A 16,451-nucleotide genomic window follows, 5' to 3' on the forward strand; every position below is an offset into this window, starting at 1 on the left:
TGTTACAAGGCCAGTTCAGTCATTCATCCAGACTGTTGCCCCTGAAACTATTGAAAAGGCTGCTGCCCCTCATCAGGAACCACACGTTTGTCTTGCCCCTCAACAGATACTTTTCGTTGTGGTTGCACCTGAGGCACGGAAGCCTCCTCACTCCCCACCAACGGCAAGGTGTGGGTGGGCGGGAGGAGGAGCAAGGGGTTCTTTGCCATCCATACCTACGAAAATGTAGTCGGTGGAAGATTTTTTGGAGGAGCTTACCTCTCGATTATGTCCCATAAATGTTCCATGGGATTCACGTCGGGCGATCAGGATGGCCAATTCATTTGCTCGAATTATCCAGAATGTTCTTCAAACTAATAGCGAACTATTGTGGCCTGGTGACGTGGCGCATCGTCATCCATAAAAATTCCATCGTTGTTTGGAAACATGAAGTCCATGAATGGCTGCAATCGGTCTCCGAGTAGCTGAACATGCAGTCAATGAGCGGTTCTGTTGGACCAAAGGAACCAATATATTCCATGTAAATGCAGCCGACAGCATTACGGAGCAGTGACCTGCATTCTCGCAGACGTTTCGGCAAATGTATGTAATAGAAGGTAACCTGAAATTTTATTATTTAGTTTTTTGCATCGCGCAGCTAGAGTCGGACCAATAGATTCTGCTCATCACGTGATTGTTAAACAACGTGCATGTTTCGAAGCATTTCCGGGAAGTCCAAAATACACAAAGATGAAAAAAAAAAAATTTACAATTTGTAATGATAACCGTGATTTTGTGACTGATATCTTGTTAGAAATAAAACGAGGTGTATTTTTCACAGGAATGATAATTACAAATGTGTTAATTGGTATGTATTTGATAAATTTTATATTTAAATGATATAGGTATTCGAACTGAACAGAATAAAAACGGAAAAATTTAACCGAAATGAGACTCGAACCAGCCATTACCGGTCTCACGTTACTGATTGTTACGTCATTATGTATTTTACGGTTCACGGAAATACTCGTAGAACATGTTACCTTGTTTAAATGTCTTCCGAGCGTACTTTCTGGTACTGAAGTACTCGAAAAACTTCAAAGACGATTTCTTCAAGAATTCGTGAGAGTTGCATCGAACTGCTTCGTGTGATGGATGTTTGACTTCTGAACTTCACGTACCACAAACATAAAATATTACAAAACTACGACTGCCTTATGGTCTCCTTGTAAGGTGAGGTCTAAGGAAGGGACTTACGAAGAAAAACTGAGACCACCTGTGAGGATACCATATCCTCTCACTTCGAGGTATTCGTTATTATTTGTATACTTGCTGTAAATTTATTGACTAACGTCTTTGCAGATTACTTATTATCTTACTGTAGCTACCGCTGGATTAGCTGAGTTTAGCATTTCGAAGTAATCGTTGCACCCTGATACAGTGCCTGCTGCTGCTTCGGCATGTGTTTGACGTTGCGGACCGGGAACTGAGTTCAGTACAAATAGTGTGTACGAGCCGGCGTTCGTTGCTCGGTCTCCCTTGTGAGCGTGGTTTTGAGTTAATTAAGCGCGCCGTTTTCTGACAACCATAAAGTTTCAGGATGAACAGTTGGACGTCTTGCAGGGGCATGCGGAATGTAGCTGAAACTGGCTGCAGTTATTGAAACATCTCATAATTTCGGTAATAAATCTTACTGTTCTCAGTCGAACAGGTCATTGCCTCCTAAAAATTACCAGCAAGAGAGAATAAATTATTATAGCACTGAATTTGAGAGAAGAGAGACAGCTCCAATTAATATGACATACCATCCGGTCTTATAACAACGTTCGTAGGATTCTGTGCACCTGGAAAACCCATTCGAGAATGTAAAATAGAGCGATTTATTCGAAATTCGGAGAAGAATAAAAGTAAACTATAGGGAAATACGGATAATATACAGAATGTAGAAAAACCGAGAGGGAAATATAAGAATGGAAGAAAAAGAACGGAGTGATCTGATTCAAAATTGTATAGACGGGGATATAGCCTTTCACCCGCACTGTTCAATATGTACATCGAAGACGCAATTACGAAAATAATAGAAAGTGTCATGAGTGGGACTGAAATTAGATAAGATTCGCTGACGACTTTGCTACCCTCATGGAAAGAGAAGAAGAATTGCAGGATGTGTTGAACATAATGAACAGTCTAATCATTACAACAAACAGATTGAGAATAAACCGGGAAAAGTAATGAGAAGTAGCTGAACTGAGAACAGCGAGTAAATCAAAATCAAAACTGGTGGTTACGAAGTGGATGAAGTTGAGGAAATCTGCTGCCTTGGAAGCAAAGTAACCATGATGGAAGAAAAAAGGACATGAAAAACAGTCTACGACTGACAAAGAGGACATTCCTGGCCAGGAGAGATTTACTGGTATGAAGCAAAGAACTTAAGTTGAGGAAGAAATGACTAAAAATGTAGGTTTGGAGCTCAGTGTTGTATGGTAGTTTATTATCGGCGGTGGGAAAGTAGAAACAGCAGAGAGCTGAAGCGTTAGAGATTTTGTGCTATCAAAAAATGTGGAAAATTAGGTGGACTGATAAGATGAGGAATGTATTGGTTCTCCACAGAATCGGCGAAGAATGGAAGAATATACGGGAAGCACACATGAGAGGTGGACAGGATGGATGGAAATATATTAAGACATCAGGGACATTAGGTAGACGTAGATAGTAAAAACTGTGGAGCAAAACATTGGAATAAATCCAGCAAATAAGTCAGCACGTAGGGTGCAAGTGGTGCTCTGAGATCAAGAGGATCGCATGAGAGAGGAATTCGTGGGCGACCGCATAGAACCAGAAACTGCCCATATGCAGTATTTTACTAGATTTGCTTCCCTTAAATGCGACGTGCCCTAACCTTCGTCCATTATTTGACCTGACTTACCCAGCTCGTAACAGGTAGATCTATAGTTCAACGTGGACTCCGGACCACGGAGCAACTTGGTGTTCATCACACTAATAAATCATTGTTTAAGGTGAAGGAAGTGGTAAATGACAAAAGAATCCTTGGAACGACTATGATTCAACGCCTGGATCTTTATGTCTGTAGCCTGGCATATATGCAATGAAACGTCAAGCCTCATGAAACAGAAGAATTTAATGTAGTAAAAAATCCGCATCGTAGAGAGAGATTAAACCGATCAACAGAAAGTGTGTAATCTGTGTAATAAACAGTCTTCCTTAAGTTGGACAGCTTTGAATCTGCACTCTCAAGGCTTGAATCTTTGCATGAGCACGTGACATATCAACATGAATTCACGCACACAAGTTATTGCTCAAACTTACACTGGTTACACTTGGACCTGTTCACCTTACAACAGACACTTATACGCTTATCGATATATTCGCAATGACATATCCAAATAGAATAATTCGCACCGATCAGATCTGTGTCCCTGGCTTGTCTACTCATCATGGAGTATGCATGACTAAATTGTTGCAATGTCCAAAGGAAAAACAACGAATGGTGACTTTGTGATTTTAGGCGCATGAATATGTCTGAGTTTACAGCTTGTGTCTACGACATTTCTTGGCAGAAAACGGCAGGAAATAACTCTGACATAAATAATGAAGTATCTAACTTCACTCGATAATGTTTACGATAAACACGCTCCCAAATGGTTCAAATGGCTCTGAGCACTATGGGACTTAACATCTGAGGTCATCAGTCCCCTAGAACTTAGAACTACTTAAACCTAACTAACCTAAGGACATCACACACATCCATGCCCGAGGCAGGATTCGAACCTGCGACCGTAGCAGTCTCGCGGTTCCGGACTGACGCGCCTAGAACCGCACGGCCACCACGGCCGGCTAACACGCTCCCCTAACCACAGTCAGAGCAAGGACAAAACCTGCACCATTGCTTACAGACCCACTCAAACTCCTTAGGAGTGTCGGAGATGCACCACACAGGACATACAAACGGCACCCGACCTCTGATAATCATCTCAGCTACAATAAAGAGATGGGGCCCCTCCACGCCCGCACCAACGTGGTGACCAGACCAAAAGTTCTACTGTCACCTCCGTGAACATGTTAGTTATCTAATAGGTGGATCATGGGATGCTGGGCTGTGATACTATCCGAGCGTTTGAGTAAGTTTACGCATTAACACGGTCCATCAGGTGATAGATAGTAGACGAAACGCGAGTGAGGGTAGCGATTTGAAGAGCAGAGGGAAAAAGTTGCAAGGCTTGTGCCGTGGGGAAAAAAAACCTGTGCGACAGTGGGATGGGTAGTAAGAGCAGTAGCTTGTCTGCATGCAGTGTACGGTACGACTTTCCTCCGTGGTGCCAGTTATTCGGCAGTGTGTTCCAGCTGGATATCCAGTAATGGCGTCTGCTTAATAGGGGCTCACCTGTACCGTTGTGTTGGCGTGTGCTTGGCCATAGATGTTAGGTCCTTACAAATATGTCTTTTGGTCTTTTATGTTTCCATCTACGGTTGTAACCGTAGTTCCCCAGATTCAGAATAAACGGGTTCTGCGACAGCGTATCCCCAGACAGGAGTTGCGTACGTCATCAGGGGGTCGAATAAGTGTTATGTACGTGGACCTCGACAGCCTTCTGTTCAGTGTGCTACGCCTGTTGAGCATAGGGTAGAGCTGTTTGAGTCTCGCGCTAGCTCGGTTGGTCATGTGTTGTATGTGGTCCCCCCAGATTAATTTCCGGTACAGCCAGACACCGCGGTATTTGACTTTCTCACGGAAACGTATTGGGCGTGCATGTAGAGTTATTGGTCTGCAGTATCGGTGTTTGCGCAGTTGCTTCGGTCTTCTAGTGAACAGAACGGCTTCGCACTTGTCGACGTTTACTCAAACACGCCATTTCTCCAACCAAGGCTCAGCCACTCTGAGTGCAGTCTGTAAGCGTGACGTAATGTTTGGTGGTTTTCAATCTTGCGCGAGGATGGCTGTGTCATCCGCGTAGATTGCCATCATTGTGTTGTGTGTGGTTGGGAGATCGTTTATGTAGAGGTTAAACGGTAGGGGCCCTAGGATGCTTCCTTGGGGTACTCCCGCGTGTATCAGGTATGCCACCCGCTAACTGAAGTCTTTCACAAACCCATCAGCTTGTGAAAAAACCCTAGAGGTCTACGAATAGACAAAGCCAAATCTGCAACTAAAACCGATGTTCCTGTTGAAGATCTAAATGAGCATTTCGCCACACCGATATCTTTACCTAACAGCGCACAAGAGTGCAAACCATCGAGTCCTCTAAAGTGTTAGTGGCTCAAGCCAGTAAGCCCTAACATAGTCAGGAAGTCAACTTCGCAGATTCTTTTTGTAGATCACGATAAACATAAATTAACGATTTAAAATTGAAGATTTTAATTACTGTTCGTGTCACGACAGCTGCAGGACACAATGATGTAGCAGTGCAGATGATCAATATCTTCGTCGATTCTCTCCTTCCTTGTTGCGGAGGTCCTACAGCTATCGCCACATCCCATATTTCTGTCATCAAGTTTCTCAGCATTCTTCCTTATCCTCTCCCATGCCTCTTATCTCCATCGCTTCTTCGATACCACTCAGCCACGCTTTACGTGGCATGGCTCTGCTTCTCCTTCCAGGAGTTTGCCAAGAAATTACTATCATGTCCCATCTGTCTTCAACCATTGTTTTGATATGCCCAAACCATACTAGCTGTCTTTCTTCTATTTTATCCGTAATACTATAATGAGTCTTTCTTTTAGTTCCTTATCTCTTACACATGCTCCTCTCAAGTGGTCCATTTCTAAAGCTCTAAGTATCTTTTTATTTCTTTCTGTGATTTCTCACGAGTCACTCACATAGGTTGTTCTTGGTTCTACGATGGATTTGTGTACATGAATTTAATCTTTAAATTCATTTCTGACGACCAAAGTACAGGGTTTAAAGTTTAGATAGCCGCCCTTCCCTGCCTGACCAGTTGTTGGATCTATCATATCTTCAATCACGTGATGGGGTATTGTCCAGGTACTTAAACTATTTTCACACTTCACTAAGACGTCCGTCAACGTCCAGGGTACTTCCCTCTTCTACGCAACAAAGATATTCCGTCTTACCAAAGTTAATTTTCAAACCCCATTTTTTACAATCTTCCGGCAGCTTCCTGAGCGTGTAAGATATGTCCCGTTCACCGGTTGGTGCATCGACGAAATCATGAGCATATAAACGTATGTACGTACTGACTTAAATGGACATTCAGCCACCAGAACAGCCATCTGAGCACCCACCCGTGAGAGCTTCTTAAATGTTTCCAAATGCGTAACTAGAAATTTGATGCGAATTGATTTGTACAGAACTGTTTTAAATATATCTGCAAAATGATAGAACAAATGATGGTCCACTAAAAAATTGTAACTCGTTAACTTATCTCTTTGGAAAATAACTCAGTAAACTATTTAACAACTTCACAGGTGAAGTAACATTTGTGGGTTTACCTATCTATGCAAATATTCCTTTCGCTTATGGTTTTGTGAGTCAGAGAGGACAGAACCTTGTCTGAAACAGCCTTGTGAGCATTACTATTTCAGTATATAACTACCGTGGAAGGAAGAATACCCCAATTCATATGCAGGGCAATGCAGCTGTCCCCTACCGATGTCGTTTATGCAACCCGCCATGTTATATCTAGCCTTCAGAAACCACGCAACACATTTTCATACTCTCTTGCTTGCTACACACGAAGTATCAGTCCCACAGAAAACAATGAACAGGTTATTTTGTAGCAAATTAAATGAAATTAAAATATGAACTGGGAGACGTTTTCGTTAGAGGCCGTTTTCAAGAGAAACGTACGAAAGTGACGTTGAAAGGCACCGCCGCTCCCACGTTCATCCCCAGCCGGTCAGTATTTCTAGTATGTTTTTCATGGCACTCCCTCCTACCACTCTACAAAAATTGGCTACTGCATATATTATTTTCTACATTCGATCATTAGATCTACACTGACGGGCCTCCTTACACCGCTGTCTTAGCCGAGCACTTACAGATTGTAAAACTGACGAATTTTAATAGCTTACAACTACGTCGTCGTATTCGTCAGGTCTTCTGACTAAGAAATTACTGTCCAGAATGCGATTTTTCACTCTGCAGCGGAGTGTGCGCTGATATGAAACTGTCCTGGCAGATTAAAACTGTGTGCCGGACCGAGACTCTAACTCGGGACCTTTTCCATTCGCGGGAGAGTGCTCTGCCAAGTGAGCTACCCAAGCACAACTCACGCCCCGTCCTCACAGCTTTACTTCTGCCAGTACCTCGTCTCCTGCCTTCCAAACTTTACAGAAGCTGTCCTGCGAATCCTGCAGAACTAGCACTCCCGAAAGTGCGGAGACATGGCTTAGCCACAGGTACTGGCAGAAGTAAAGCTGTGAGGACGGGGCGTGAGTCGTGCTTGGGTAGCTCAGGTGGTAGAGCACTTGCCCGCGAAGGACAAAGGTCTCGAGTTAGAGTCTCGGTTCAGCACACAGTTTTAATCTGCCAGGACAGTTTCATATCAGCGCACTCTCCGCTGCAGAGTGAAAATCTCATTCTGGGAACATCCCCCAGGCTGTGGCTAAGCCATGTCTCCGCAATATCCTTTCTTTCGGGAGTGCTAGTTCTGCAGGGTTCGCAGGACAGCTTCTGTAAAGTTTGGAAGGTAGGAGACGAGGTACTGGCAGAAGTAAAGCTGTGAGGACGGGGCGTGAGTCGTGCTTGGGTAGCTCAGTTGGTAGAGCACTTGCCCGTGAAAGGCAAAGGTCCCGAGTTCGAGTCTCGGTCCGGCACACAGTTTTAATCTGCCAGGACAGTTTCAAGAGTTTACTGTGTTTGCATAGGTTAAGTCTGGATCGAATTGGCAACGTAATTAGTTTTAGCGTGAATTCTTCAAAATTCCTTTTTCTTCCGTGACTTCCACGGGAATGTTCAGACTAATAATATTATCGAAATAGCCAACTATGCTCCTGGCGTAATAGCCCAGTCATTAGAGAGCAGAGGAAGTCAATACCGGGAACAGTTCATATAGTCGGAAATTATGGTACAGGGGTAGATGGGAGTGGCCCGAACGACGCACTAGAAATCCCAAATGATCAGCCATGAGTGTGGGCCTGGAGATGCATTTGAAAGGCACTTACGTACGTTTTTGATGAACAACTCATAAATCGTGGCCTCCAGCGGAAACAAATTCCAGTGCAAAAATTAACTACATGTATGTTTCTGGAAATTAACTCAATACACTATTTTAGTAATTTCACTGGTAAAGTAACATTTCTTGTGTTTCCCTAACTGTGTAAATATTCCTTTCACTTACGGGTCTGTGAGTTACGGAGGAGAGAATACTGTCTGAGACACCCTTGTATTCATTACTATTTAAGTGTGTAAGTACGATGTGGGAAGAGACAGACTGCTGCTTACCGTAAAGATGACACGTCAAATTACCGACAGGCACGATTAAAAGACACTCACAAACAGCTTGTGGTCATAGCCTATGTCAGTAAAGAGGGACACACACACAAAATTCACACACACACACACACACACACACACACACACACACACACACACACACACACACATGAGCAAGTACATCTCACGCACACACGACCGCCAACCCAGCATCTCGGGCGTGGAGTCTCCATGTTTGATCAGCGTATAGCTACAGTTTTTTCAACAATTTTTTCTGTAGAACTAATAATTTGCTCGTAGTGAGTGGCAGAATATCAAAATCTTGTGGGTAGGTTTTGAAGGGCAGATATAAAATTCTGGGTTGCATAAAACGACTTCGGTAGAGGCAACTGGGTCATCTGTGTGACACCCATAATGTCACTGTTCTGCAACTAGTGTTAATCATCACGCGATGATGTACAACTGAGAGCCACATCCATTACTAAATTACAACCGGAAGCTACGACCTCCACAGCACGAGGCAGGCGGCCACCCTGACACCACGGATGGTTTCGGCGCCAGCGTGTACTTTGCCGCTTGGCGCTCGCCATGCCGTCCGTTCGCAGGTGGCGCCGTGCGCGCTGCCGCGGCCACCGTAATCCGATAAACGCTCGCCCGGTTCTGGTCGGACCTCAATATTGGCGCCAAAATGAACGCAGATCAAAGCGCTCGGCAAGACACTTCGATAATGACGTTAAATTATTCACGTGCGAAGCTAATCAGTATCGCAAATAACTTGCTTACACAAACGAGGTTTCGGTGGCCGGGACGCAGATTTTGCGGTACCCTTTGCAAACTTTCAATAAGCCAAACTAGGCGCTAGTTTTCTAAGTGACCACACTAAACACATTCGGCTTCGCAAAGTTTTATTTCCTTAGTCGTACCTCAGTTGATTAGTAAGGCCTAAGAACTGAATGATATACGTTCCCCTCATTTCACCGAATTTATTACTCATGAAGAATTAACTCGTTGGGTGGGAACAGCGCATGTGGAGTATCACTTCGCCTCCGTCTCTTTCGTCGCTACACTTCCTTGATTGCAAGCTGTTTATACATAACTGTGTTACTTAAGCCCCACCTTCTAAACAGTGCAAAAATAAATGCATGCTTACTCATAAGACAGACGCAGCGAAAGGGAGAGTTTACATGCGTTAACGTTGAACTCTTAATCCGCACAGAAGGACGAAAGTACGCATTCAGTCCAGTAATACGTAACACTCGAAATTCTATGGTGGTGGTCACAACGATGACGTCATACATCTACGTAATCCGCGCAGTTCTCATGCTTTTATCACATTGTAGCCATTCATCATCAAAGTTACATCCACACGACGGGCAAATGAATTTTTTGTTTCTAAGGAGCTACTAGCTTTTTGCAGAATGGCTTTTTTCTGTTCTGAAATATTCTATTGACTTTACCTCTCTTCCACTCGGATTTTCTGAATATAATTATCTGTATGAGAATCATCTTCACCGGTGACGTTGAGAGAATTTACGATTTTTTTTGTCAGCTTCAGTCATCTGACGATAATTCCAGTCGTGGTAGGATGTCATAAAAGGACATATGAGCTTTCATGCTTGCGAACTGTATTCTACCACTCCAGGAGCAGTTGCTGACATGTTTCCTGGCTCAAAAGGCTCTGAGCACTATGGGACTTAACTTCTGAGGTCATCAGTCCCCTGGAACTCAGAACTACTTAAACATATCGTAAGTACATCACACACATTCATACCCGAGGCAGGATTCGAACCTGCGGCCGTAGTGGTCGCGCGGTTCTAGACTGTAGCGCCTAGAACCGCTCAGCCACCCGGCCAGCCCGTGTTTCTTGTGTATGACCACTGCCTCCAGTCTAATTATACTCGATGATCTAAACTTCAGTTACGTCTCTAGTTGTTATTCGAGAAGCAGAACAATCTTCCTCCGAACAAATATTAGAAATCCACAGTCATACTCACGTTACTTCAAATACTTGTTCTGACTTCTTTACAGTTACTGTCCTGCAGTAGGAGCATCTGACTAAGCAGCCACACTGCTGAGCACTTTTGTTCGAGGGTCACTGCCTACAATTAAGAGAGAGATGACAGCAAATATCTGATGTTTATGTCACAATGCACTGCCCCAAGCAATGCCAGTTTCCCAGCAAGTGTAGCCAACCTAGAGAAACTTAAAAAACTCACTTGTCCTACTTCCATTAATGTTCATAAAAGTGGCTGTCGGAGACTAAAGCTTTTATGCAAACATTCGACTTCTCTTCAACTTTATGGATTAAGTTTCCCACTCGTTCGTTCCAAAAAAGTGTATTTTTGTGTTCCCACATCTAATATGCCTTCTAGTTTACAACCTAGCGGTAACTGCGGAAACAAAGTGTCACGGTACTTAATTATTCAACATTCAACTGTCTCTGCTTCTAACATCTCTCATACCAGTGTTTTTTTTTTTTTTTTTTTTTTTTTTTTTGCATATTTCACTTTGAAAGTTACGTAGATTACATTTTGTAAACCCTCAGCGTTAACTCTGTGGGGGAATATCTGAAGAGACGTAACATTAAAACCCTTTAGCCACGTTTATTGCCACGTATCGCTGCTTTCGCATCGAGCACGATATCACATATATTTTAAACGTAGTTCTTCTTAATCTCTAAATTGGTTTCACAATCTATATAAGATACTGGCATTAAAATCGTCTTTCCATCATTGATTATAGGCGAACTACATTGCTGTCTCTATCGAATGGCCAAACTATGATTACAGACACCTGGTTATAGCGATGCTCACATGGTGTTTTTGCGAAATGCTGGTTGCAATCAACCCTTGTCTTGTGCTTCTGAGCTACCATCCGTGAAACTGAAGTTACTTAAATACCGTCATTCGGTATTCCAATGTTAATGTATGTACTTCAGGTTTTAGAAAATTTCATTTTTATTAATATTACAGAAGTAAGTGTTACTTGACATACTTCTTTGAGCCCTTAGTTCATAGATTTCATCAACTAATTTATTTACTTTGTATTTATTATAAATTTTGATACTGTGTATGCTTTTTATATTTTCAATAATTTTCATAATTTTGCAATATTGGCTCTGAGCACTATAGGACTTAACATCTGTGGTCATCAGTCCCCTAGAACTTAGAACTACTTAAACCTAACTAACCTAAGGACATCACACACATCCATGCCCGAGGCAGGATTCGAACCTGCGACCGTAGCAGTCGCGCGGTTCCGGACTGCGCGCCTAGAACCGCTAGACCACCGCGGCTGGCTTGCAATATTAGTCACACATTAATTCTGTTCACGTTTTAAAAATTGTGCAAAGCAATGTATATTTTAAGATTGAATTTTCAACTTTTCTTTCTTGCTAAAGTACAGAGACGCAATTGATGGGACTTTCCTTCCAAACTGCGGAGTATACTCCACCACTTCGACGCGCAAGTCGCCGAAGTGGCGTCAAATCGAAAGACTTGCACCCGACGTACAGTCTACCCGACGTGAGGCCCTAGTCACACGACGTTTACTTCACCACTGACAATTTATGAAGCCATTTTAAAGCCTTCTTTTTTCTTTCCGTTTTGTAGTTTATCCTTGCAGTCAACTAAACTGAGAAGACACGTTTATATAATAATGTCAAAAGTCGCTGTTACCTCTCTTGACCGAAGTTATTGCTTTTATTTCTCCAACGCACGAGGCATCTCGTTTGCTCGCAAGCAAGTTTGCATAAATGGGTTATAAGTGGTAATATGTTCAACTTCATGCCTCCATACTGTATTGTTCTTTAATTGATTCCCGTCAGTTTGCTGTTATCAGTGTTCTGAAACTCATCTGTCGTAAGTGTACCTACTTCGTCACGTTTATCTCTATCTCAGCTAGATGTTACTGTTCTCTTTTCTGGTATCATATGTAATTTTCGCACGGATTCCATTGATTCCTACGTAATCATCTCAGTCTGTATATTGAAATCTAATGTCTTGCAAGCAAATTTTGGCTGTAATGAAAATTTTCTCTGTGTAGTATACGAAATTCTTCTTTATGCATTTCTTATTTTGCGGTGTCTATCTTTTTTTTCTTTCGTGCAACATGAGTTTTGTTAAGAATGCGATGTATAAGCGATATGTTTCATTTTCAGAATCTCTTCAGTTTTCTATTTCCGGAACATCAGATCTCCTCTCTCTCTTAGCTTCTTCTTTTTCCTGATGGCTTTAGTATACTACTTGTTCGATGCAGCGACTCTATTCTATTTCTATTTTAGTAGCCGTTTCGTGTAGGCAATCTTTAAGACTTTTTCATATAATTGCCTGTGATCATTCCTGTAGTAATTACTCTTGATATATTTCACCTGGAAGGCGGAGTTGTCAAGATGTTTATATTTTCCACTGTTTTATACGTCGCACTTTTCTCTATACAATTTTTTGGAAGAAAGTCGAGTCCTCTAAAGACATGCACATCTCTAAATTGAAGACTTAGCTTATTAGTTATTAGGATAAAATATATTATTTCTCTGTATCTAAATGTGCACTATGTACAACTGTAAATGTTGTTTTTCGTTACTATTGATTAGGAAAGGTAACCCTGGTGGGGACTGTTGAAATGATTGAGATTGTAGGCAAAGATTAGTGTTCTAACAACGTTTATTTTTCTCAAACCAGATATAATTTATGCTAAAAAACTTATAGATTGAATACAGTAAACAACTAACAGATGGTTTAAGGCTACAATAGACAAGGAACCTGGCTGGCAGAGACAGTTTATCTAGCGGAGTGAGTCAGGTACTCTGGCCCTAAAAATGTGGATAACGCAATCTGAATTGATCTGACGCTGAGTAGAGTTAGATTGATCTCTACATAGATGCAGCTGAGAGCAAGTGGCGATTCAGATCTGTATGCCCTGACAATGCCGGAGCAGCAGTACGTCATCCTGTTTGCTTAGTGCAGTGATGTGATGGGTGCGGTGGAAGTGAGACGATGAGGCGGCACCCGTGAATCGTTCGCGGCCACGAAAGAAATGCAACAATCTCATGGTCTGGCGATCAGGCAGACGATCGCAATTTACTCTCTACCAGAGCCTGAAATTACGGTAGATTTCAGTGTGTGAAACACCAATTCGCTGGTCGTACCAGACCAATTTGGCTCACTTATACGACAGAGCGCACAAGAATACCAACCGTCAAGACTGGTAAACCAAAAACGAATACGTTTGCCCTCGGCAAACGAGTAGTCCGAGACGTTTGAAGTCATATTGTTGGTACAGTAAGAACTTCACCACAGGCTCCCAACTCTAAACTATTCACAAGTGAAGTTAGTCTCAGGACAGGTCACAGGTAACAACCATACACGCCAAGGCTACGATCAGAAGTGCTTGTCAGACCAAAGTCCCACACCTGAGCGCTCCGCACCTCTCAAGAAAAAAAAATCCATTTTCCCACAAAGAGCATGAACAGCACAGCCTTCATCCCACCTTGAGCGAATCACAGGGCTTTAGGGGCGCTAAATTTCCCCTCCCACACGACAGCACAAACTCGTGTCGAACCAGGGCTAGTGTTAAGAAACCTGCGTCTGCGGAAAGAAGATACTGCCAGTTACAAGTTTTCACAGAGGAGGAAGATGATTTTTCCCAAGGTCGTGTCTCTTTCCATGGTAACAAGTGAACAGATGCAATCTCAAAGATCTTTATCTAAATCGCCTGTGCCTTGGAGCTTGTTAGTCCTAAGTATGAGGTGTAATAAAGATTCTATCTCCAAACTTTTCGCAGATACCGGATTTTTCTTATACAACCGAGACAGCCGGGAGAAGTGGTTCTCTGGCCTATTTGCGGTGTTGGTGACCACGAAAATAGGTGAATTTTTATTACAGATAGCTCTACACACAATGCCCAGTTTACAACTCCACTGTGTAGACACATTCCTTCCAACCGTCACCCCAGCCCAGGCTTCTGCTGGCACCACGGCAGGTAGCCCGGCATTGTTCTGCTAAAGACCTGTCTCAACAAGGGGCTACCCTATGTGCCCTGTATGGCTGTGGACCTGTCAGCATGATTTACTAAGGGATGTGCTTGCTGCCAATTGCTTTCAACTCGCAACATGCCGTTTCTACGAGTTAAGAATCATAAAAATACATGCTTTTAGCGCCCTACCAGGCTCCATCAATGTTTGCTCAAGCCGTTAACTTTCTAGAGTCTTGCTCAAGGTGAATCAGGTAGTAATGAAATCTTTAATAATTTTCCATATGCGAAAAATAGGTGCGAGAGTTACTTGTCTTGACTCACTGCCCCCAGCTTGTCATTGATTTCTGCATGGGTAGTGACTCACTTCAATATTGGGTGGTGTGACACAAACGAGAAGAAATCATTGAAAATAGTGGGAGGAACTCATCCTGATAATGGATTTATATGCGAAAAAGATAACGTTGCCAATCAGGATTGCCCATGGCTAAAACACATCCTAACTTGATCTCATTCATTCCAAGGATCATTCACTCACATGAAACTGCAAGCCAGCAAGAGGAGATGAAAACATTGCTGTGAGTAGTATGAATTACGTTAGACCCAGGGGTTATTGCTACATCACAGACTTCTGTCAAACATTTGATGGGCGGTTAAAAGGTCTTACGTCAAAGAAATATACCCATTCACACCATATCCTGAGGTCTGTCTGTCTGCCAACAGGCTGCATCAGTAGTGGGCTTGGGCTCGTTTAAAAAGAAGCAGGCATTGTTCCCTTATGTAAACAAATCAGCTAGTTGCCCTAGCCCATGTCTTGCTTATTTATGACGTAGTTAACGTTCAATCACAGTAATGTTAATAACAGTTAATAGTCGATAACTGACAAGATAATTATTATAATTTATGGGCAATGTGGTAGCTGAGTGGGGAATTGGGATCGTATTTGCACAGGTGATAGTTACTGATCAAATGCTTTTAGTGTAAAGTGATGTCATTTAATGTTGCTAATTTATAATCCAAACATATGGCGTCCCTCCCACTGTCGCGGTGTTCAACCCCCCACCACTATCCTCACTACCCCACTGTGCTCGTATTGACCATACCCCCCACCATCACCTGTAACATCCCCTTAAGTCATCCCAGCATCTTGGGTCTGTATTCTTACTCTGTACTTCACTCACACAACGAGAGTAGTAGCATCAGTAAATTGAGATAATATTGCAGATTTCCAGTACAGCATAGCACAGAGCGGTCCTGACCTAGTTTCATAGATGTTTTCTCATACATTATGAATGAGACACATATCAGAGGTGTAATATTGTACACTAACTGGTTTTCGGCTGTTACTCCATAATCAGAAACACATATAGGTAAATAGTGCAGTGAAATTTAGTTGCGTCATAGATTTTAAACTAGTATGTGTACAGATAATTACCATTTCCAGAGATGATAAATGTTAATGTCAGAATTATGACTCATACAAGTATTTCAGTGTAAATGCGATATATCATTTAACTAAAATAAAATATGTGACACATTAACTGATGAACTGTAAACAAATACAACTACACATAGAAAAAGTTGCTTTCTTAGCAGAAAGAGAATTTCTAGACAGTTATTGTTAGTTCTATAAATAATTATATTGGTGTAACTGAACTTAGGTAACGTAGACATAATTTTTTTTCAGTAAATGTAAAATTTTCCCATGAGTGGGAAGTATGAGCTCTGTCATAGGTTTATGAGTAGTGGGTTACGGCATGGGATTAGTTCAAAGTATTTTAATTGGGGAGAATGCTGTGGGGAAGCCAGTGGGCATTCTAGTGAGACATTCTCCTGGGAATGAAGAATCTGTAGTAGTAATAAGTTGATAGAGGAGGAGGAGCGTAAGATCTGTGCCCTTCAGGTGCAGTCGCAACACGCAAAGGAAGAACTAGAAAGTTTGAGGAGGCTGAAGGGTGTTGGGGAATGGGAACTGGCAGTCGGCAAGAAGGCAGCTAGGAGGAGGAGGAGACAGTCAGATAGTTACACTTTGCCTATATACAGCAGATTTGACTATCTGTCAGATTGAGTGGAGAGGAACCTTTTATAG

The 16,451-nt window shown here is 42.4% G+C and overlaps 1 non-coding gene across 1 annotated transcript; it reads left to right on the forward strand.

The window, feature by feature from the left end:
- Nucleotides 1–7,699: 7,699 nt before the first annotated feature.
- Nucleotides 7,700–7,774, forward strand: Trnas-uga (transfer RNA serine (anticodon UGA)). The gene has a single exon. It is a non-coding gene; the product is annotated as a tRNA-Ser (tRNA).
- The last annotated feature ends 8,677 nt before the right edge of the window (nt 7,775–16,451 follow it).

This window comes from Schistocerca serialis, chromosome 2 (genome assembly GCF_023864345.2).
Source record: "Schistocerca serialis cubense isolate TAMUIC-IGC-003099 chromosome 2, iqSchSeri2.2, whole genome shotgun sequence".
Classification (NCBI taxonomy): Eukaryota; Metazoa; Arthropoda; class Insecta; order Orthoptera; family Acrididae; genus Schistocerca; species Schistocerca serialis.